The 24,608-nt window shown below is 36.1% G+C and overlaps 1 protein-coding gene across 1 annotated transcript in view; it reads right to left on the reverse strand.

Annotated features, from left to right (window-relative positions):
• The window catches only part of TNNI3K (TNNI3 interacting kinase), a 287,754-nt gene that overhangs the window by 205,699 nt on the left and 57,447 nt on the right, over positions 1-24,608 (reverse strand). The window lies entirely within an intron of this gene.

Consider the following 24,608-nt stretch of genomic DNA (forward strand, 5'->3'; position numbering starts at 1 on the left):
CTGGAGTTTAATCCTTCTAACTAAAATAGCCAGACCTCATGATTTAAAATTCCAGAGATTTAAAAAGTAATGCCTACAAGAACAAAGGTCCTCATTGTTCTTGTTTGCTGAATGTTTCTCCTACAGTAGGACTTTAACTTATTGAGTTGGTCCCATTTGGCTCTCCCTCTGAACTTCATCTTATGAAAATCAATGACAGCGATGAAGAAGAAAAAAACGACTGTATCAATAGGGACTAAATGTCTCATGGAAGAGAAAGTAGAATACGGTAAATTCTACATGGGATAAAATGGCAATCAATCAGATTTGAAATTGCCAAAATTAAATATAGTGTCTTATACTACCAAGTAGACCTTCAATAAATATCTACACTTTGAAATTAAATTTTTCTGGGCTTTAAGTGATATCTCATTTCCTATGACTTCTTTGGAGTTTTCCTCAAACTCAAACTTACACTGATGTTTTCCTTAGGATTTATAGTTTGTTTAAAGCTACAGTTTTCTCTTCTGTATAACTTATCTAACCTTTATTACTGAGACTTACAGACAGCAGAACCATGAAGCTATTCTGGGTTAATATCCATTGCCATTTAGTAGAAAATCTGTATTATCAAAGCTTTAGAGGAAAATGTTTTCTAAAGTTTATGTCTCAGGAATTCAAAATGATCCCAAAGATATTAACATGCAAGTGGATTTAGATTTGAAAATTTTCAATTATTTCCAGTTCTAACTTTCAATAACCAGTTCCAATTGTGTCCCATAGAACCATTGCCTTCTCTCCTAAAATTTTCAATTTCTTTTGAGAGTAGTCTACACCTTTCATTCACATATCCTCACCTCCTATTCAATCCTCAGCCCAACTACAATCTGACTTCAGACCTCACTTCTCTAGAACATGACATCAGAGGCCTACTAATTGTCAATTCCAATGGACACTCTTGGCTCTCTTCCTTATTTTAATACTTCTCCAGCATTTGTTACTATTTGTCTTCCCCCTAAGATCCGATCCTCCCTTAGATTGATTGACATAACGATCTTTGGGTTTGGTCCCTACCTCTCTGCCAACTTCTTATTGTTCCTCTATAGAGGTGACTCTCTGTTCATCTCTTAAGTGTTTCTTAAGTGTTGCTTTTTCCTCACTAAATCTTATGTTTTCTCCTGATTTCCTTTGTCTGCTTTAATTCTCTTGTATTAATTAAGTTAATACATGGAAAGAATTTGGGACATATTCTTGGTAAGCTAAGAATAAGTATTCAGTATGTGGTAGTTATTAGCTATATCTTGCCTTATACATTCTCTAGTTGATTCTATCATTACTACTACTACTGCTACTATTTCTACAACACACACAGACACACAGACACACAGACACACACACACACTCTCTCTCCCTCTCTCTCTCTCTCTCTCTCTCTCTCTCCTCTCTCCAGCTGCATGTGTTTTTCCCAGACTTCCTCCAATACAGGGTCTACCTTATTTGGCAACTCATAGTCTGGTTATATATTTCTCCTCTATTTCCCAATTACTTTTACTCTGGGTTTATACTGTCCCCTGCATTGATCTCATCTTTATCACTCGTCCTTTGATTTTTGTTAATGTGAATGAAGCATTAGAATGTGTGCTTTGAGAATATCTATGAGCTAAATGAGAATATCTCATTTAATGCTCACAACAATCTCATGGAATTGTTACTAACAGTCCCATTTTAAAAATAGGAAAAATAAGGTTAAGAATTACACAGTTTTAAGGAAAAGCACCAAAGTTTAAAATCAGACCTATAGGAGTCCAAAGTACCATACTACCCCATACTGTATTTTTTTAATTAAAAAAGATATTAATTAATTAATTTTTGGCTGTGTTGGGTTTCATTGCTGTACGTGGGCTTTTTCTAGTTGCAGCAAGCAGGGGCTACTCTTCGTTGTGGTGCGTGGTCTTCTCATTGCGGTTGCTTCTCTTGTTGCAGAGCACGGGCTCTAGGCACGTGGGCTTCAGTAGTTGTGTCACATGAACTCAGTAGTTGTGGCTTGCGGGCTCTAGAGCGCAGGCTCAGTAGTTATGGCACATGGGCTTAGTTGCTCCACGGCACGTGGGATCTTCTCAGACCAGGGCTCAAACCCATGTTCCTTGAATTGGCAGGTAGATTCTTAACCACTGAACCACCAGGGAAGTCCACTGTTTTTCTTCTTATGTGTGCTTTTATTTGGAGCCAGCTAGCAATTCCTTGCCATCTCAGATAGTTCTGTACAGGATATAGCTCTTGGTTGAAGTTGCTCTTCAAGGATTTTCAAGGATACCTATATAGCCAGTATATCAATAAGAATGATCCTGGGCTTCCCTGGTGGCGCAGTGGTTGGGAGTCCACCTGCCCATGCAGGGGACACGGGTTCGTGCCCCGGGTTGGGAGGATCCCACATGCCGCGGAGCGGCTGGGCCCGTGAGCCATGGCCGCTGAGCCTGCGCATCCGGAGACTGTGCTCTGCAGCGCAAGAGGCCACAGCAGTGAGAAGCCCGCGTACCACAAAAAAAAAAAAAAAAAAAAAAAAAAAAAGAATGATCCTGACTTTGTAATTGTTTGTAGATGACTGAAAAATAAATAAAGTTAAAACTTATTCTAAGTAGAAGTTGTATGTTAGGGATCTTGAAGAGTTATATATACAAGGACAAGAAGTTTAGAATTTTTCTTAAATTTTTTCCGTATGGGGTTTCACCAAGAGACTTCAAGTAGGAGCAAAATATATTCTGATTTACATCTTCAAAAGATCCTTCTGGTAAAAGTCTAGCAAATGGATTGAAGAAGGAGCAAAACTAGAGTGGTCAGTTAGCAGGGTCTTGCAGTAAGTTGAAAAGAAAGAGATAAGGATAAAAATGATCTGAGGTAGAAGTAGTGGCCTAGAGATGGAGAATGGGTGTTAGAGGCATTAAGATGGTAGAATCACATGACTCAGCCTACTGGGGATGGGGAGAGATGATGGAAGTTATCAATAAATGATGACTGTAAAAAAGGAAGCCTATATGGGAAAATGAGCATGAGGATAAAATTGTGCCTAATTCATGAATTTAGGAAGTAGGAACGTTACCTATATATATATTTTTTTTCTTTTCTGTCTAGGTATTTTATTTATTTATTTATTTATTTTTATAGATCTTTATTGGAGTACAGAGTGAAGTAAGTCACCTATAGTTTCCATCTCTCCGATTAATCACTTGTCATAACTAGTTTCTTCCAATTCCCCTTAGCAGTTCATTGTGATCTTTTCCAACACCACAGCTGTTTCAATTGGGGTCAATGCCTCAATCAAGATGTGAACAAAACTAGAGTTTTCAAACAACTACCAAAAGCTGTACCAGTTAAAAATACCACTAATTGCTTATCCATTTGGATTCAAGGCTTACATTACTTAGCATTTTAGATGGTAGCATTGCTTTAATTTAATAAGCACTTCTTTTGACTTTATGCTCTATTTTCTGAAGAATTTTTTATTTTTATGTATATATACTGACTTCTGGACACCCATTACAACTGTTCAGTGAGAACTCTATCATATAGTTATAGAGGTTTTCACTTAAAACACTATTTTTGTAATGACTTTTTTTTTTAACCTGACATAGCTCAAATTAAATATTTGAGTACAAAAACTTATTGGAAAATAGTTTCTTCAGGCTGTCACAGAAATGAGGTTCTCATGTGATCTTCCTCTTATTATCTCAGGTTAAAATTAAATTTGGTTTGAAAATTACTCAGAAAATGATTCCACAAGATAATATTATCAAAGAAATTAAAGGGAAGCTCCATATTCTTAAGCTGTAGAAATACAGCTTAAAGATATATCAACTTATATACATATAATAAAAGAATTCCATTGATTATATAAATCCATAGCTTCTCAGGAAATTATGATAGCATAAATAGAAAAGCTGGTGGATGAAGAGTGATGAGAAGCCATGAGGCCAAGGCTGAAGATACAAGTGGTACCATTTTAGAAAAGTAATAATTAAAGCTAGGAGATAACACCACTTCCAGAAGGTAAGAGGACATATTTGTGGGATATTTATGGCTAAAAAGTGGGAAGGAAGGAGAACAAAGGAATGCCTGTTAAGGAAGCCCATGGAAGAGAAACTTTTAAGAAAAGAGGGGCAAATTTATCTGAGCCTTTCAGCTAATCATCATCTTGCTGTGCTATTTTCTTCCTTATAGATATACTTTTTTTGCAGCATTTCCTTATGTGAGGGTCTTATTTTAAAATCCCTGGCTGAGAAAACAGGCTTTCAATGTTCACTGTGTTATGAATACATCATGTTCTATGCATTTCAAAAGCCACAATTTTTTTCTTATGAGGTTTATTTTTATAACTTGCCAAAGGTCCAACATTTTTCACTATATTGCAATTGTAGAGACTTGAAAACTGTAGTACAAGTTAGGCTCCCTCTCAGTGATGTTGCTCCCAACACTGCACACACCCTGGACATTATAATCATGGAGAGGTGCGAGTACCATATGACGAAGAGTTTTCTCATGACTTTTGTTCTCCAGCCCAAGTCACCTATTGAAAACATGTAATTTGCCTCTACTTGAAAAATCAACTTCTACATTACACTTTGAAGGTGAGTTGCAGTAAACTAATAGAACGTAAGAAGGAACACATAAAGATTTTGGCTCTTAGATAAAAATGAGTAATAAGAATCCTTCTAAAAATTATTTCAATGATCAATTAATTTCCAGCAGCTCGAATTTAAAAACAAAAAAGACAGCATCAACAGTTAATGAGCTAACAGTTAATGAGTTAACAGTCATGAGCACAGTTAATGAGTTAACAGTTATGAGCACAGTATATGGAATATTTAGTGATTCCCTTTTTGAGCTTCCTCATTAATTAAGCCAGAAAATTCACTATTTGTTGAACTGCAGGATACTAACTAAATTTGTTTTAGAACAGCAGATGTAGGTAATCAATTACATCCTACAGGCTCTTTATTTAACAAGATAATTGAAAATGTTGGTCTGCAATAACTTAGAATAAGTGACACAATGATATTGGTAAATCCACAGTTGTAAAAATATTTCAACTGATTATGAAACAGTATGCATTGACAGGTATAGAAATCAATTATAGATAATTTTCTTTCTAGATAAGAAGTTTATTAAAAGAACACACAGCGTTCAGTCAGAGACCTATTATCAGGACAGAAAACAGTAGGAATAATGGTGGTAAATGTATTAACCATTCCATTGGTCATGTTAAACTAAGATAAATACAGAGTGACTAAAAATTGAAGCCTACAATGAAAATGAAAAGAAGCGCAATATGAAATCTGCCCAAGTAGTTTTGGCTTCAGACACAGAAAGGGCCAAGAAATAACTGTGGGTGGTATCAAGTCCAGACTTCTCAATCCCTTCACATGTGTAGCAAATGACAGAACCTGGATACAAAGAAACCTAGGCAGTCTGGTTCCAGAGCCCACATACCTAATGACTATGCCATACTATACTGCTATAGCCAAAAAACATTGCTCTAGAATCCCAGTTTCTCAAACATTTTAAACAATTTTTCAAACTTTTACTTAATGAACTCAGCATAAGTACTCAGCAGAGGTACTATGATAGAATTGGGTTGGGTGGCACCTGAATGTAAGGGGCATGAGCTTAGCACTCCTTCCTTTCTCCTTGAATAACCTCTGAGGTACCACTGGAATGCTAGACATCCAGAGAGTGCATACTGGAAATCATTTTTAAACAAAAGAGAATTGCTAGTTTTTGGAGAATAGAATTGCCACTATATCTACCTGCTAGTCCTCTTTGATTCTAAGAAAAGACAGGGCCAAATAACGTGAGTATAGAATCATGCCAAGTTTCTTGGGTTAATAGAGCCCTTATCTTCCAGACATAACACATAATCCCTCTATAAATCCATCTATGTATATATTTGTTATTGTTTTTGAGAAAACATAAGTGGTATTATTATCTATGAGGCTAAATAGTACCCTTGAGTGTGGGCTTGACATTTCTCATGAATAGAGCATGGCAAAAGTTATGGAATGTCACTTCCGAGATTAGGTTACAAAAAGACTGTGACTTCATCTAACTTGCCCTCTTTTGATCTCTCCATTACTCTGTCTGATAGAAACCAGATGTCTTATTATGAGCTTTCCTATGAATAGGATCACATGGCAAGGCACTGATGTCTCTGGATAACAGCCCGGGAGGATGAAGCCTGCCAACAGCTACAAGAGTGAACACAAAAGTGGATTCTCTCCATTTAGTCCTTGAGATGACTACAGCCCCACCCGAAACCTTGTGAGAGACTCTAAGTGAGGGGACCCAGATAAGGTACCCTGAGGTTCCTGAGCTACAAAAATGGCAAAATAACAAATGTTTGTTGCTTTAAGCCACAAAGTTTTGGGATAATTTTTTATGCAGCACAAGTTAGCTAATATACTATTGTGTCTGTCAATTCATTACTAAAAATATCCAGGTCATAACTGACTTCTACATTAAAATAGTTCCTACTGCCCACTTCTGAATATTAAAAGGGGAACAGCAGTGCAAACCAACAAATATTTTTGAGCACCTAAGTTTTCTAAGCAGTGTGCTAGGTTCTGGGGATCAAAGATAAATTAATTGTTCAAAAGCAATATACAGGCTAGTAGAAGAAACAAAACAAAATGACTATGATATAAAGATGGATTTGATGGAGATAAAATATGGCCTATCATAACAAAAGAAAGGAGGTATAAGTTATAAATTTGGTCTGGGAAAGATAAATAAATCTTTAGAGGGGGAATGTACCTGGAAATTGAAGTAAAAGTTTGCTAAGTGAAAAAACGAAGATCAATCAATTCATTCATCCCTCAAACATATTTGATCATCCAACAGTACCTAGCACAGAATATATGTTTGCCAAATTCTACTATTTCTTAAAACCTACTTCAAATTCTACTTGCCTCAAGAAATCTTTTTAGACCTCTAGGTTCATTGATGTCATCACTGAGACAAGTGATTAAATATCCCAATAGCTTTAGAAAGACATTGAGGCTTTATAAGAAGAATTTATTATAGATACCCTCCCTGGAATTACTGAATCAGAATTGCTAGATACTAAAAATCTGCATTAAAAAAAAGCTTCTTAGATGCATCCATTATGGAGTAACAAGGACTAATCTGGAGAAGCCAAGGTAGCTAAAATTCATAAGACAGAGTACTAGACACAAGAAAATTGCATAAAGAGAGAAATACAAAGATCTGCAGAAGGTATCCTTAGAGGGTAAAGCTGAGCATTGATTAGTGTGTGCTTGTGAAGCAACTACAGCTGACTGGGAAAAGAACCAACAGAGATTAGTGATAATTTTGCCCAGTGCTCACACAAGGCCAGGGATAATGCCTATTCTCATCACCCAGACTGGAAAAGCTCATGATTCATGGGGCATTGGGTAAAATACTCACAACAGACTTCCCTCAGTGCTCAGTAGTTGGTTATTAGCCTTGCCCTGAGCACTGCTCCATTCTCACCAAACAAATCTTAAAAGCTAGACCTAAAAGGAGCAAATTGTTTCTAAGTAAGTTAACTGCATCCCAGTAGAGATGGAGGGGTTGTCTTAAGACTATTTATAGGAATTCAAAATATCTAGCACCTAACAAAATAAATTTTATAATATCTGGAATCCAATCAGAAATTAACAGGAATGAAAAAGGCAGGAAAATATGACTTATAATGAAGAGAAAGAGTAATCAATCAAAACTGACCCCAAATTGATCCAGATGTTAGAGTTTTCAAACAAGGACAATAAAATAGTTATTAATACTGTATTCTATATGTTTAGAAAGTAGACGCACAAAAGATATAAAAATGACCAAAATCAAATTTTGAGAGATGAAAGCTATAATATGGGAGATAAAAATGCACTAGATGGGATTAGTAGTATATTAAACATTATAGAAGAAAAAGTTAATAAACTTGAAGATACAGCAATGGAAACTCTATTAAATGAAATACAGAGAGAAAAGAGAATTTTGAAAAAATGAAAAGAACATCATTGAGGATTTGGATAACATCCAACAGACAAATGTTCATGTAATTGAAGAGGAGACAGAAAAAAGTATTTAAAGGAATAATGGCAGAAAAATTTCCAAAGTTAATGAAAACTATAAACTCACAGATGCAAGAAATTTAATAAACCCTGAACACAAGAAAGAAGAAAACTATACTAAGACAAATCATAATTAAATTGCTCAAAATCAGTGATAAAGAGAAAATCTTAGAAGGCGCCAGAGAAAAACACACATTGAGGGACAGAAATAAAAAGGACAGAAGATTTTTTGTCAGAGATAATGCAAGTAAGAATACAGTAAGTAATAGGTTTAAAATACCAAAATTGAAAAAAAAAAGTAACTTAGAATCCTATATCTAGTGAAAATATCTTTTTAACACAATGAGGAAATCAAGTCTTTTTCAACCAAATAATATTATGGGCAACCAAATAATATTATGGGCAATCAAGTCTTTTTCAACCAAATAATATTATGGGCAAATAATAATATTGAACAGACAGTCCACCAAAGAAGTTATACAAAGGGCAGATAAGCACATAAAAATATGCTTAACTCATTGGACATTAGGGAAATATAAATTAAAAGCACAATGAGATACCACTCATTCCCTATTAGAATGGTTAAAATTTAAAAGATCGAATATACCAAGTGTTGCTGCTGAGGATATGGAATAATTGAAACCCTTATGCACCGCTGGTAGGAATGTGAAATAGTACAACAGTTTGTCAAAGTACAATCACTTTGGAAACAGTCTGTCAATTTCTTAAAAAGTTATATATAAACCTACCAAATGATCTAGCCATTCTACTCTTAATATTTGCCCAAGATAAATAAAAGCACATGTCCATACAAAGACCTGTACAGAAATCTTCATTGCAGCTTTACTTGTAATCCCTAAAAATTGGAAAGAACTCAAATGTCCAGCAACAGGTGGATAAACACTGTGGCATATCCAAACAATGAAATCCTACCTACTGACTAGACATCTTATTTGATCATTTATCATGTAACTGACATTTAAAATCTTCACATTTATGGATCCTCAACCCTCCACCTTCCATTTTACACACAGATACACACACATGATATTCTTCCATTGTTCCCCATCACAATGAAGTAGAAATCCTTTATTCAGTTGCTGACACCAGAAACCCAGGAGTTTTTGTTGACACCAACTTCTCCTACATCCCGCTCATAGGTAACCCATCACCAAATTAGTTTGATTTTTACCCTCTAAATATTTTGCAAATCTGTGTTTGTCTCTCCATCTCTACTAATGCCACCCATACCCAGGCAATCATTATAGATTATTGCCTCCAAATATACCTGCCTGCATAAATTCTTCAAATTCAGTTGATTTTAAACATTGTAACTAGAGTTGTTTTATCAGAATGGAAATCTGATCACGTTACCACTTCTTAATGGCTTCTTATTACTCTTAGGAAGGAGAGAGAACTCCTTAACTCAGTTTATCATCCAACCCAGGGAGATTTTGAGAGTAAAAGGGGGTTCACTTAATCACACCAGGCCAACAGGTATGAACAGGAACTTTCCTGAGGAATCAGGAGTATGAGTCACTCTACAAATAAATCCATTGGTCACCTGGCCCCCAACCTTTTTCTCCATGTTCTTCCTTTTCCACCACATACCCCAACTCTATCAGCTCCCATCCACACACACACTTTTACTGTTTCCTCGATGTATTTCCTATAGTCAGAAAGTTTTTACACATATGATTTCCTCTTCCTGGAAAGCTCTCTCTGTGTCTCAACTTCTCATCCATAAAGTGGAGATAATAATTCTACCTATTCTGAAGGGCTATTTAAAGGATTAAGAGTTAATATATGTAAAACATTTAGTACTTGGCTAGCACTAAAGGTAATTGTTATTGTTACTACTGCTACTATCAGTATTATTTCTTCTTCTCTTTACTTGCTTAACATTTACTTAGGTCCTTGAGTTATAAGCCAAATTAACAGTTACTCAGAGATTCACTCCTAACCTCAATGACTATGGACATATTCATTTTAAAAATGCTAATTGTGTGTCTGAGGACAACAGAGAGAAAAAAACAACAACAAAGGTTATGTCTTTGTTGAGCTTATATTTTAGCACAGGAGACAGACGGTAAAGCAGAGTAAATAAATAATAGGCTGTTATATAGTGATCAGTGCTGGAGAGAAATAAAAGAGGAAAGAGAGTAGAGAGTGCCAGAGATTTGACGTTTCATTAAAAAATGATGATCTGGGAAAACCTTATTGAGAAAATTCCATTTGAACCAGGATCTTAAGAAGATAAGGGAGTAAAATATTCAGTTAGTAAAAAAGAGCAATCTAGACAGTGAGAAGAGCAATACAAAGGCCCTGAGGCAGGAGCATGCCTGGTATGTCTGAGGAACTTAAAGTTGAGAAACAACAAATAATAAAAAGGTGGAAGTTACTTTTCCAAATTCTAAATGAAATACATTTTAAAAGGCTCACTCAGGCTGCCTTGTCAGAATAGGCTGAGGGGAAAGGGCAGAAGAAGGGAGACTAAATTACCCTCTTTAAGGCATAGGACCATGGTGACATTCATAGCTCTTATTACAGTGGCAATTCTGTTTGTTTGTGTGATTCTTTGATTGTCTATGTTTTCCACCAGACTGTAAGCTCTGTGAGACTAAGTTTTACTCATCATTAAATTACCAGTGTCAAAATACAGATATTGGAACCTATTAGTTCCTCAGTAGATATTCGTTGAATAACTGAGTGAAAGAAAGAATGAATACATATTATTATATTCTACTCTTTGATTTCTTTACCACATTGCAAGCTCCTAGATGGCATTTAAAGTTATATTTTATACTTTTGTCCATTTCTACCACAACTAGACTACGTTCTTGTGTGTAAATGCTCAGTAAGCATTTACTGACTTGATTTGTTCTTCCCTAGTCGATTTTTACATCTTCTACACTATAAATATTCTTGAAGACAAATTTGTAGAATAACAAAAGAAAAGTTTTATAAGTCAAGATAAGCCTTAAAAAGTCTAAACAGGGAACATGAACTCTTAAGGTTTACATATTGCCGGAAACTATGAAACTCACACAAGGGAGAACCAATGATGATTATTTTCTTGTCTTTTGGGAAATAAGACTTTATAATAGAAGTTTATTTATAATCATAGCTGTAAAATTGCCTCTAGGAAAGCAATAATAATGGGGCAAACTATCTTGTTTTCTAACAGATCCAATTAAAACAAGAAACTAAAAACTCAGTCATATTTGTCAAAAATACACTGAGAAAATCAAATCTACAATATTTACCAGTCAAGTCTCAGTCCAGTTTACTAACGTTGCAATGTACAAATGTAGGCATTTGTTGACTGAAATATGCAATAAAAATATATTTTTGCTTGGGAATACTTGATACATTTGAAATGCACAATAAATACATTATTCATTCTCTAGTGGTTCTTTGCTGGGCTGAAAATATATAATGTTTTTAAACACCAGGCTTAGGAATAGCAGGCCAATAATGGATTCTTCACTGTCTCTGATTACTTTTTCTTCTCTAAGACACCTTTACTTGTAAACTTGCTGTTATGAGCTCTCTTTCATTATGCCACAAATAATTCCCATTACTAAACCATGACAAAACCTAATTTCTTTCTATAAACACTTTGTATGCAAATCATGGACTATGTAGCATTCATATAAGAGAGAAGTTCCAATGAGTTGTGGCTTCTTTCCAGAAATACACTTCCATATGCTTGTATTTTGGTCACAATTAGTGGAGGTTTAGTAAAAGATATTTTGTGACTCTTTCATGATAATTATTGTAGTAATTATAATTATTATAATAATCCCTGATTCTCATTTTAATTAAGATTCTCCCCTTCTCCTCTATGGAACCTTTAATCAGTGACTAGTGAAAAGGCCAGATGCCATGATCTCTTCTTTTCCTAACCATCCAATCAAGGTGATGATAAAGACAGAAATGGCCAAAAAGACCATATGGCAAGGTTAGCTTGACCACTTTGCCAAGTAGAAAATAGTCCAGAATAATCAGGAATTGACCTCTTGATCTAAGCCCTCCTCTTAATTTAAATTCTTTACGTTTATTTAGATTGAAAATGAAAAAGACCTCATCACCATCTTCTAGTAAGTCTGCAAAGAAATGATCAGTCTTCAGTAGATCTAACTTCAGTAGAAGACACCCTGACTTTTGTCCTTATGTTTTGTTTGCCCTTAACTTGTCTCTGCTGCAACTCCATGAACACATTCTGTGATAAGCCTTGTATCTTATATAAATGTGTTGCCCTGGACCCAAAGCAGCCAATGCCATACACTATGGGGCATGTACATCTTGGGATAGAGGATCACTGAGAAGCCAGAAGGACCTCCAGTTGCTGGCTTCTTAGGCAGGTGACTGCTTATAACAAGTGAGACTGATGTTGATTTATCCTATTTTTAATAATCTATAAAAGAGAGGTTCCACTATTTCTCTGTATTTATGTCTCCCTCCTGACTTGCCTTTTATGACCATATGCTTCATAAATTAAAAAATAAATAAATGAATAAACATATGTAAATTTCCACACAAGAAGTATCAATATAATAATCAGATATCCCCAGAAAAGCTATTCTTCTTTAAAAAAGCAAGGGAACAGGGAACTCACAGAATGTTAATACATACGATATGAAATGGAAATCACAGTGGTTATAAAGGCTATTAATTTTATAAAGTTAGAGAGGCAATATACAAAGATTTATCATTTATATTTTAATCACTCATGATTAGGCCTGAAAGCTGTGAAGTTTGTAAATTCCTTCACAACACACACCTACACAATATATATTGTATTCATCATTTAGCACAGAACTTTATATAAAAAGCAGGGGATTTTCTCTGCACAAAATTTCAGTATTCAGAGGAGACGTGTGAACAAAGAGACCAAAATTTCATTTTCAAACCCATGGCAAGACTCACTCCCATTTACATGATAAAATGTCCAAAGAACAAAGAAATCTCAAATTTGGTCCAGATAACAGAAATTTCCTAACCATATTAAAAACAATTTACTGCTTTTGATACTGTCATAAAATGTGCTCTGGGAGTCTATTATAAAAAGAAGGGCTTGCATCTACTTTTGTCATGTTTCAGGTATTATATTCTTCTGTGTTAATATATTTATAGCTATTTTCATATAAAAAATAGGGAGCATAACATATCTAATCCTACTTCATTTGAAATCAAGCGGACTTATAATTGGACTAATAACTTTTTTCTTTTTACTAAGAGGGAAATTAATTAATAATTTTAAAAACCCTCCATTGTACATGACGGATTTTTTTTCCTGACACCTAGAAACCTACAAGTTCTGAATTAATTTTCTAGTTATGAGAACTGAAAACTTATTAGTATAACTCACTTTAACTCCTAAATTGCTCCACATCTGTGAAAGAAGAATAATGATTAAAAGTTATGTTTTCAAATATCAAACAGCTCTAAATTTACCATATATAATATAGTTCAAAGTCAATGAATCTTGCATTTAAGATTAGTTGTGAAAAAATTAAAAATGAACTAATCCAGCAACAAGTGTTCTATAATTTGAAATCTCTATCCTGAAAAGAAATAATGTTTAACTGGGGACCACCTGACTTACAGCTGTCTAAAAGTTAGCCTTGTTTTGTTTGTAAGTACCAAGGAGAAAATACAATGAGGTGGTGGAGATTATTGTACTTGACCATCCTCTATCATCTTGGCTAGAATGAGGTACCCCATCAGTGAAACTAAATGAACAAGAGGTGTCATGTCATCAAATTCAAATAGGAGGCATGGCAGATACTTGTGCACTAGACAGGAAGGGGTTGATTTCCCATCATGTTACATATAGTCAGCTACATCCTCAGAAGCAAGGCAGATTCAGCATAGTGAAGAAGCATCTGGGAGTGATAAAGCAAGATGGTAGAGTAGGAGATACCAGCCTTTGTCCCTCCAGCAATAAGACAACAGTTAGACTGCTATCCATGAAGGAAAATAGCCCTGGGATGGCCCAACAGTCCAATTAAGAACCAGCAGCAACGCAATGGAGCAAAAACTGGAGAACAATCACACTCATAGGATTTATGAGGAGATTGGGATAGCTGAGATGTCTGGAGAGGGCTAGGAACAAAGAAGGGTGAGGGATATCAGTATCAACCACACAGTGGGTACCACCATGGTCCTCAGTGACCTGCACTGCAGAGGATCCCAGCAGCCTTTTCTCTGAAGACCTCAATAGCCTCCACAGCAGATAGCAGTCACAGACCCTCCACAGCTTTCACAATGGAGGACCCCACAGTGTACACTGGTATGGACCCAGCGGCCTGCTCTACAGAGGACATATATATAGAAATCCTTAAACCATAACCCTAATGCTAACCCTAACCGAGTTAAAAAAACTTTAAAAATCGTTAAGTAAATTCAATACAAATGCAAGACACGAAATAAACAAAATCAAAACACAAAATCAGTTGTACTAATATTTGAAGAAACAAATAAATGGAAAGATATCTCATGTTCATGGATTAGAAGTATTACAATTGTTAAAATGTCCATATTTCTCAAAGCAGTATACAGGTTCAGTGCAATCCCTATCAAAATTCCAATGGCATTTTTCACAAAAATAGAAGAAACAATTTATATGGAAACCACAAGAGCCCAAATATCTAAGGCAATCTTGAGTAAGAACAAAACTGAAGGTATCACACTCACTACATTCAAATTATTAAATTACAAAGTAATAAAAATCGAAACAGTATGGTACCAGTTTAAAAACAGACACTTAGACCAATGGAACGGAATACAGAACTCAGAAATAAACCCACGCACACATGTTCAACTAATCTTTGACAACGGTGCCAAGAATACACAATGGGGAAAGGATAGCTTTTTCAATAATGATATTGGGAAAACTGGATATCTACATGCAAAAAATAAAATTGGGTGCTTATTTTATACTATGCACAAAAATCAACTCAACATGGATTAAAGACTTAAACATAAGACCTGAAACCATAAAACTCCTGGAAAAAAACATAAGGGAAAGCTCCCTGACATAGGTCTTGGCAATGATTTTTTAGCACAAACAACACAAGCAAAAAAAATGTGGGACTATATCACACAATAGTTTCTGCAGAGCAAAAGAGACAATTAACAAAATGAAGGGGGAACTCAAGGAATGGGAGATAATGTTTTCAAAGCATATGTCTGGTCAGGGGCTAATATCCAAAATATATAAGGAACTCATATAACTCAAGAGCAAAAAAAAAAACAAGACAAAACCAAAGAAGTCAATTTAAAAATGGGCAAAGGAGGGCTTCCCTGGTGGTGCAGTGGTTGAGAGTCCACCTGCCGATGCAGGGGACACGGGTTCATGCCCGGTCCGGGAAGATCCTACATGCCGTGGAGTGGCTGGGCCCGTGAGACATGGCCGCTGAGCCTGCGCGTCCAGAGCCTGTGCTCCACAACGGGAGAGGCCACAACAGTGAGAGGCCCACGTACCGTAAAAAATAAATAAATAAATAAATAAATAAATAAATGGGCAAAGGATCTGAATAGAAATTTTTACAAAGAAGACACACAAATGGCCAATAGGTATATGAAAGATGCTTAACATCACTAATCATCAGAGAAATTTGCAAATCAAAACCACAATGAGATACTACCTCACCTGTTAGTATGGCTATTACCAAAAGTCAAAAGATAAGCGAATAGAGAAAAGAAAACCCTTGTACACTGTTGATGGGTATGTAAATTGGAACAGCAATTATGAAAAACAGTATGGACGTTCCTCAAAAAATTAAAAATGTAACTATCATATGATCCAGCAATTCCCACTTCTGGGTACATATCCAAGGGAAATAAAATCGCTATCTCAAACTGGTATTTGCACATCCATGATTATTGTAGCATTATAGTAGCCAAGATATGGAAACAACTTAAGTGCCCATCAACAGATGAATGGATAAAGAAAATATAAATATATATAATGAAATATTATCTAGCCTTAAGAAAAAGGAAATCCAGCCATTTGCAACAACATGGATGAACCTAGAGGACACTATGCTAAGTGAATTAAACCAGACACAAAAGATAAATACTTCATGATCTCACTTACACGTGGACTCAAAAAAAAATCAAACTCATAGTAACAGAGAGTAGAGTGGTGGTTACCAGGGACTAAGGGGATGGAGGAAATAAGGAGATGTTGGTCAGAGGCTAAAAACTGTTATATGATGAATAAGTTCTGGAGACCTAATGTACAGCTTGATGACTATAGTTAATAATAATGTATTGTATTGTACACTTTAAATTCCTAAGAGAGTAGATCCCAAGTCTTCTCATCACACACACAAAAAATTGTAAATATGTGAAATGATGGTTAATTAGATTGATTGTGGTAATTATTTCACAATGTATACGCATATCAAAATATCATGTGGTACAACTTAAATATGTACAATTTTTATTTGTCAATCATGCCTCAATAAAGTTTAAAAAAAATCAGCATAGCAACAAGAGCTGCAGTGGGAGCTCACATAGCCTGTTCCAAAGTGACTGCTGCTTATAAAGTAAAACAGAGACTGGTGATATATTGCCCAAACATTTGCAACTGGTAGGTCTCTTTCTAGAACTTCACTTCCTTTGATTTGAACCATCTGCTTTCCAAAAATAAGTCATATTTCATCTCAAATTTGATAATGCTAGTTTTCTTGTTATTTTATATATGTAATTTATATGAATATTAAAGAAGACTAATGAAATATAACCAGATAAAAGTCGTGATAAAAATTATCAAAATTTTATACTCAGATTACTTTGCATATATCTTTAAATTCTTATTTCATTCAAAAGATACTAAAACAATAAATTGTAGCTGATCCATTGTAAGGGTTGTTTAAGCAGGAAAGAGGATTCTGAATCCAACCCAGTGACTTGCATTTAAAGTAAAGGCCTTGGCCTCATATCAAAAGAGTTATGAATAAATGTGTATTTATATGTTAAATGAAAACAAAATAGTCAACTATAGTATGTATTTGATAATAAGTTCTCTCTTTTTTTGTGTGGCCTCTCCCATTTCAGAGCACAGGCTCCGGACACGCAGGCTCAGCGGCCAAGGCTCACGGGCCCAGCCACTCCGCGGCATGTGGGATCTTCCCGGACCGGGGCACAAACCCGTGTCCCCCGCATCAGCAGGCGGACTCTCAACCACTGCGCCACCAGGGAAGCCCAAATTCTCTCTTTTATCAGTGGGTCCTGATCACCTGAGATAAGAGGCTTGGTAATGACTGAAGAATGTATTACCTAAGCTGCTGGGAATACTGATGGGCCAAAAGCACAGCCCTCAGCTGTCTGCCTTCTCTGGAGATTTCCCTTGGCTAAAGAAGCTGCCTTGCAACCATTAGAATCTAATGATTGGTTATTTTGCCAATATAAAAGCCCAGCCTCCTCATTCCAACTTGTAAAACTCTCAGAGGTCATCCCATCCTCAGAGCTCTCTAAGGGATTGACTGAGCTTTTGTTCAGACTGTATCACAGTCCAGTTTCTCCCCAGCTCAGTCCTACTTTCTCCCCTTCCCTATAGGTGTTGATCCTGAAAGCAGGCTCCGATAAACATCCTGAACTTAATGTCTGTGTGAGTCTGCTTCCTGTGAGTTCCACGGTAGGCTTCCAGAGTGCTTTCACTTTAATCTGGCTCTCAAAGAACATCTAACTGCTTGCATCCTGCCTGAGGATCAATGTCAAAGTTGACAGTCTGACTTAGACACAATCTAGAGATAGAGTCCACAACTTCTTTCCATCCTTTTACCGTTTTCAACTCCTCTCTCCATGCCTCCTCCTCTTGTGGAGGCTCACAAAAATGAACAGCAGATGTCTTATTTCAGTATACTGTAACTTCCATTATATCATTACCATATCATTGTAATTAATAACTATAATATGGTAACATCAGCTATTATAATAAACAGACCCTCAAATTTATGTCTCAAACCCAATAGAAGTTCATTGTTTGATCATTTACCAATAATCAATAGGTAAACAAACGCATTATAGCCCTCTTCTACACAGTTGTTTGGAAGGTTCTGCTATTTTCACCAAATGGTTTCCAAGGTTTCTCTGAGAGGTGACTTCATTCTAGTCAACAAAAAGGGGAAAAACATATGGAGGAGCAGCTAAGGGAGTTTTTGGAGGCCACACCTGGAAATGGTGCACCTGACTTTCACTGAGTCCTCAGTCGGAGGCCACACCAAACCGCCAGAAAGACTGGGAAATGAAGTCTTCGTGAACATCCAGGAAGAAGGAAAGAACATAGATTTTGACGAGCAGCTCTGACACACTAGGGTCATCCAAAGACTTCATCTCCCAGAACACAGTGGGTCAATTCTCCACACTCAGTTTCAATTCTGTTTTGGGGACTTGTGGCTATTCTGTGAATTTGAATTCTCTGTTAGACTCTTTCTCCACCTGAGCATTTAATATGACTATTGCTGTTGATCTCTTTTCGTACCTTTTCTGAAATTATCTAGGTTACTTCCAATTTTCTATATCACTCCTTACTAACAGACAAGAGAGAAATGGTACATATTTTATTTTTAAGCAGTATTACTGTAGTATAATTTATACACTAAGAATTGCATATATTTAATGTGTACAATTTGATGAGTTTGGATATATGAAAACACTCATGGTATTATCACTACAATCAAGGCAATAAACATATCCATCACTTTCCAGAGTTTCCTGAATATGACACCAAAAGCACAGGCAACAAAAGCACAGACAGGCAAGTGGAACAACATCAAACTAAAAAGTTTCTGCACAGCAAAGGAAACAATCAACAGAATGAAAATGCGACCCGAGGAATGGGAGAAAATATTTACAAACCATATACCTGATAAGGGACTAATTTCCAAAATCTGCAAGGAACTCAACTCAATAACAAAAACACAAACAGTTCTACTAAAAATGGGCAAAGGACTTGAACAGACATTTCTCCAAAGAAGACATACAAAGAGCCAACGTGAATGTAAAAACTGCCTAATATCATTATCCAGAAAACATAGATCCACAATGAGATGTCACCTTACACCTGTTAGGATGGCTGTTATTTAAAAAAAAAAAAAAAAAAAGAAGAGAACAAGTGTTGGTGAGGTTGTGGAAAAACAGGAACTCTTGTATACTGTTGGCAGGAATATAAAGTGCACAGCAGCTATGGAAGTATGGATATTCCTCAAAAATTAAAAATGGAACTACTGTCTGAGTTAGCAATCCCACTTGTGGATATACATCTAAAAGAATTGAAATCGGTATCTCAAAAAGATATTAGCTCTCCCATGGTCATTGCAGAACTATTCAAGATAGCCAATATATGGAAATAACCCAAGTGTCCATCAAAAGATGAATAAAGAAAATGTGTTATATACTGCAATAGAATATTATTCAGCCTTAAACAAGAAATTTTGCCATAGGCAACAACATGCATGAACCTTGAGGACATCATGCTAAGTGAAATAAGCCAGAAGGACAGAAGGACAAATACTGCATGATTCTTCTTATATGATGTATAACTAGCAGAGAATACAATGGTGGCTGCCAGGTGGGTGGCAGCCCACAGGTGGGTGGGGAAAATGGGGAGTTGTCGTTCAATAGATATGAAGTTTCAGTTATGCTAGATGAATACACTCTAGCAATTTGCTGTACAATATAGTGCCCATAGTTAACAATATTGTATTATGCATTTCAAAATGTTAAGAGGGCAGATCTCATGTTAAGTGTTCTTACCACAAACAAAACAAAGGGAGTGTCTATGTATTTTATAGTCATATCTTTTCCAGAGTTCCTATATACATTTACATTGAAATACGCAATCACACTTCATCAGCGTATTTATGCTGAATAAAGGAAACAGAACCTGCATATATCAGTATCAGAGTTCTAGGTTCTTTCATTACAGTTATTCCTCACAACGTACAAAGTAAATATTGTTATCACGATTAGATTAGAGAGAAAAAATTTAGGGTTAGAGGTAAAGCAATCACCCCACCCCAACCCAAGGCCAACCAGGTAGTAAACAGAAAAATTGACACTGGAAACCTAAATTTGTCTCCAGAGCATTACCACAGTATTAACCAATAGGTATATTGCCTCAGGACTGGTATCTGTTCAAAACTGGGATAGGAATTATGAATAATCATGCTCAATTCTAGTGTAATATCTTAGTAGAAGTGTGGTTTTTACTAGACATAGAGCACCAACGTTCTGGGTTTAAGATTTTAGTGCTCTACGCTCCTCTCCAGACACTCTCCTGACTTTCACTTTGCTCTCTGGCAAATAATTTATGTGATTCAATCTTCAGCTCTAATACTGAAATGATAATTCTGTAATTCCACTCAAGGTGTTTCTATCAGGAATGGTAACTAACATTGGCTGGAGGTCACGTATGAGTTGTGTTGAAAGCAAACCCTTAGAAACTTGAGATACTGATATATGTAGCTATATAAATACACTGTAAAATATATAACTTTGTGAATGTTCTAGGTCTTTTAAAAGTTGACTTTTCATACAAAAACAATTCTTGTGGTCCACGGCCTGGATTTAATGCACCTCTGGCCAAATAAGTCTTTTCAGAAATGTTTCTTACCATGTCCTTAGATGTCCAATGATTTGCTTAGATTTTTGTTTCTTGGAAATTATGACAGATTCCATTTAATCCTGCCCACAAAATTATTGAGGTGAAGAAGATAGTTCTCCATCCACAACTGTGAACTCAAAATGAAAACAAATATATAGAATTCTAAGTTATAAAATTAGCTAGAAAGTTTGGAAAGCTTTTTAATGTGAAGAAAAAGAATAAAAAAATTTGTCATTTGGTACCTCTTTAACTCAACATATTTATTTAGATGCCAATATCAGCAAATAATTCAGTTTAATACAATATAACAAATATTGGTTTCCTACCCCTGAAGGTGACATACAAGTCTCACCATAAAAGAGCCACTGCCTAACTCTCTAGCATCGTCTTTCCAAATCCCCTTATCTTAAATTTCGAAGTCCAGACACAGAACTGATTGTATTCCCCCACATATGATGTTTCTTGCCTCTGTGACTTTGTTTGTACTGTTTCCTCCACCTCAAATGTTCCCACATCAAATAGGGTGACTTGGCTTCCACATCTCTAAAATGAGGATAATAATATCACCTATCTTATGGAGTTATTATGAGTATATAAAGAGATAATCAATGTAAAGTGCTTTGAAAATAACTAGCATTTTGAAAACACTCAATAAAAGTTGTTTTCACAGACAGGTGGCTTAATCTGTGTTATATTTTACTTCCCAATAATTTAGCCAATGACATACTGTTAGTGGAAATCTACTATATCAAGATGTTTCTTTCAAAAATGCTAAAGTCTGCTTATGTGACATGTAACTGTAAAACCTGGGCTCACACTAGCAGCATGATAAATAGCAAGATAAACAGATTATACACATATACAATGATAAATTATCTAAGTGAAAAATACACTTCAATATTCTGTCATGTAAGTGCAAAAGCCAATAACCATAAGCATTCAAACACATAAGGTCATCACTAATCAGCACACCTCAGGTTAGAGGCTACTATCTTTATGGTGGCAAATAATGTGACATGTTTCACAAAATCAATAATTTAAGAGGTTCTTTATCTCTGTTTTTTCCCCCTCTGAAGAACAGGACTTCACTTGTCTCTTTCCACCTCTGATATAATTCAGAAAGAATAATATCAAGTCTTAATTTAAAATGAGTGATGTAGTACAGAGTTTCAGACCATATATCTCTTCAAAGCTGTCAGTTTCCTTTCACTACTTTTCCTATATTCCAAAAACAATTTTAAATTAAACATAGATCAATAATAAATCTTCCAGTTGCTGTCTTATTTATGGCATTGCAAGAAGAGATACTGATGTTATTTTTATAAGCCAAGATGGACACTTTCTGATTCCTTTAGAATTTAAAACAACTAAAATGTTTTAGGAATTTCATTAACCATGAGATGTCTACTATTTTGATGACCTTAAGTATTATTCCCTCATGTGTCTCTCATATAAGGTACAGGAAAGCATGTCCTATATAGTATATGGGAGAAGAAGCTCAGTTTTCATAGCCCAAACTTGATAAGTATAAAATTATGATATGATTTGAGGATTTATAAGGACGATAGATGATTTATCCAAATACCTAAGACCTGATCTATTCCAGATTTATGATACCTCTAAGAATTTAGATGATTTAACTCCAAAGTTGAATGATGAAATATTAGCTAATATATAGCATAATAAAAATTGTAGTTATCAATTTGTAGTTGTGCATTTATATTTAAATGCAACTTATACACACACACACCACAATTTATTACTTTAATGCTTACCTTCAAAATTGTATAAATGCCCAAGGGCCCTCACAGCTCACTACAATCATGAATTACTATTTGCATTCCCTGACTATGTTGTGGTGTTTGAATCTTTGTGACACCAATATCAGGTTGTCTGTTGTGTACCTTCATTGTCTACTTTTTTTTTTTTTTTTTTTTTTGCGGTACGCGGGCCTCTCATTGTTGTGGCCTCTCCCATTATGGAGCACAGGCTCCGGACGCGCGGGCTCAGCGGCCATGGCTCACGGGCCCAGCCGCTCTGCAGCATGTGGGATCTTCCCAGACCAGGGCACGAACCTGTGTCCCCTGCATCGGCAGGAGGATTCTCAACCACTGCGCCACCAGGGAAGCCCCATTGTCTACTTTTTGAACAGGTATGCCTATTGTGATAATCTATGCCTAGTTCACCACTGTATGCTGGGTGTATGAAAGACAGATAACTTGTCTCTTTAGTTCACAGGAATTCAGATTGAGATAAATCATAGTAGAGATACTGAACTCAAGGAGCCTCATCTACATTTGGACCTAAATTATCTTATGAGATTCTGGAATCTGAGCATGATGTAGTAATGAAATATGGCTTTTGTAGTGACATTGGAGGGGTGAGTATATTTTGAATATGAGATTAAAGTAAATAAATGAAAAACAACACAGTTGTAACATCCCAGAAACTGACAAACTGATTTTTAAAATTATAATGGATGTAAAAGGCCAAAACTGGCAAAGAAAAATCTTAAGAACAAGATTAGTACATTTATACTCCTGGATATCAAAACTCATTATAAAGCTTCCGCAATGAAGACAGAGTGGTTTTGACATACAACAAACAAATAGAGCAGTAGGACAAAATAAGAGTCCAGAAACAGACCATCACGATTACAGACACCTAATTTTTGGCATAAAGCAAGATGGAACAAATGGAAGTACAAAACAAACTGGCAGATTTAACACCGAATACATAAGTAATAACATTCAATGCAAATGGATTGATCTTTAAATTAAAAAAATGAATATTGGGTCAGGATAAAATAAAATTCAATTTTATGCTATTTATAAGAAACACCTCTAAGTATAGTATTTATAAAGGCTTAAGCTAAAAGGATAAAAAAAGATATGCCCAATAAATTCTAAGCAGGAAAAATTGGTGAGAAAAATTAGACTACTTGGGTAAAGCAAAGCATTGCAGGAGATAAAGAAGGTCTATTCATTGTAACGAAAGGATCATTTCCCCAGGAAACTATACTCATGTTAAATTTCTGCATACCTAATAACAGATAGCACCAAAATATACTAGGTATATATACTAGGTATATACTAGGTATACCTTACAGAATTAAAACAAGAAACAGATGCACAGTCATGGTGGGAGATTTCAACACATAGTTGACAGAATAAGCCCCCCCATCCAAAAGGATATAAAAAATATGAAGGACACAAATATTTGACCTAATTGGCACACACAAAACAGTAACAAACAACGGCAGAGTGCATATTCATTGAAAGAGCACATGAAACAGTCACAACATTGACCATATATTGGCCCATATAGCAACACTTAATATATTTGAAATACTGGGAAAACTAATGATGAAGTTTTCTGACCATGGTGCAAATTAACTTAAAAATTAATAACAGGGGGAAGGCGGAAGATGGCGGAAGAGTAAGACGCGGAGATCACCTTCCTCCCCACAGATACACCAGAAATACATCTACACGTGGAACAACTCCTACAGAACACCTACTGAAGGCTGGCAGAAGACCTCAGACCTCCCAAAAGGCAAGAAACTCCCCACGTACCTGGGTAGGGCAAAAGAAAAAACAGAGACAAAAGAATAGGGACGGCACCTGCACCAGTGGGAGGGAGCGGTGAAGGAGGAAAAGTTTCCACACTCTAGGAAGCCCCTTCGCGGGCAGAGACTGCGGGAGGCGGAGGGGGGAGCTTCGAAGCTGCGGAGTAGTGCACAGCAACGGGTGCGGAGGGCAAAGCGGGGAGATTCCCGCACAGAGGATCGGTGCCGACCGGCACTCACCAGCCCGAGAGGCTTGTCTGCTCACCCGCCGGGGCGGGCGGGGCTGCGAGCTGAGGCCGGAGCGCAGGGAGAGGACTGGGGTTGGCGGCTTGAACAT

Source organism: Lagenorhynchus albirostris, chromosome 2 (assembly GCF_949774975.1).
Source record: "Lagenorhynchus albirostris chromosome 2, mLagAlb1.1, whole genome shotgun sequence".
Classification (NCBI taxonomy): domain Eukaryota; kingdom Metazoa; phylum Chordata; class Mammalia; order Artiodactyla; family Delphinidae; genus Lagenorhynchus; species Lagenorhynchus albirostris.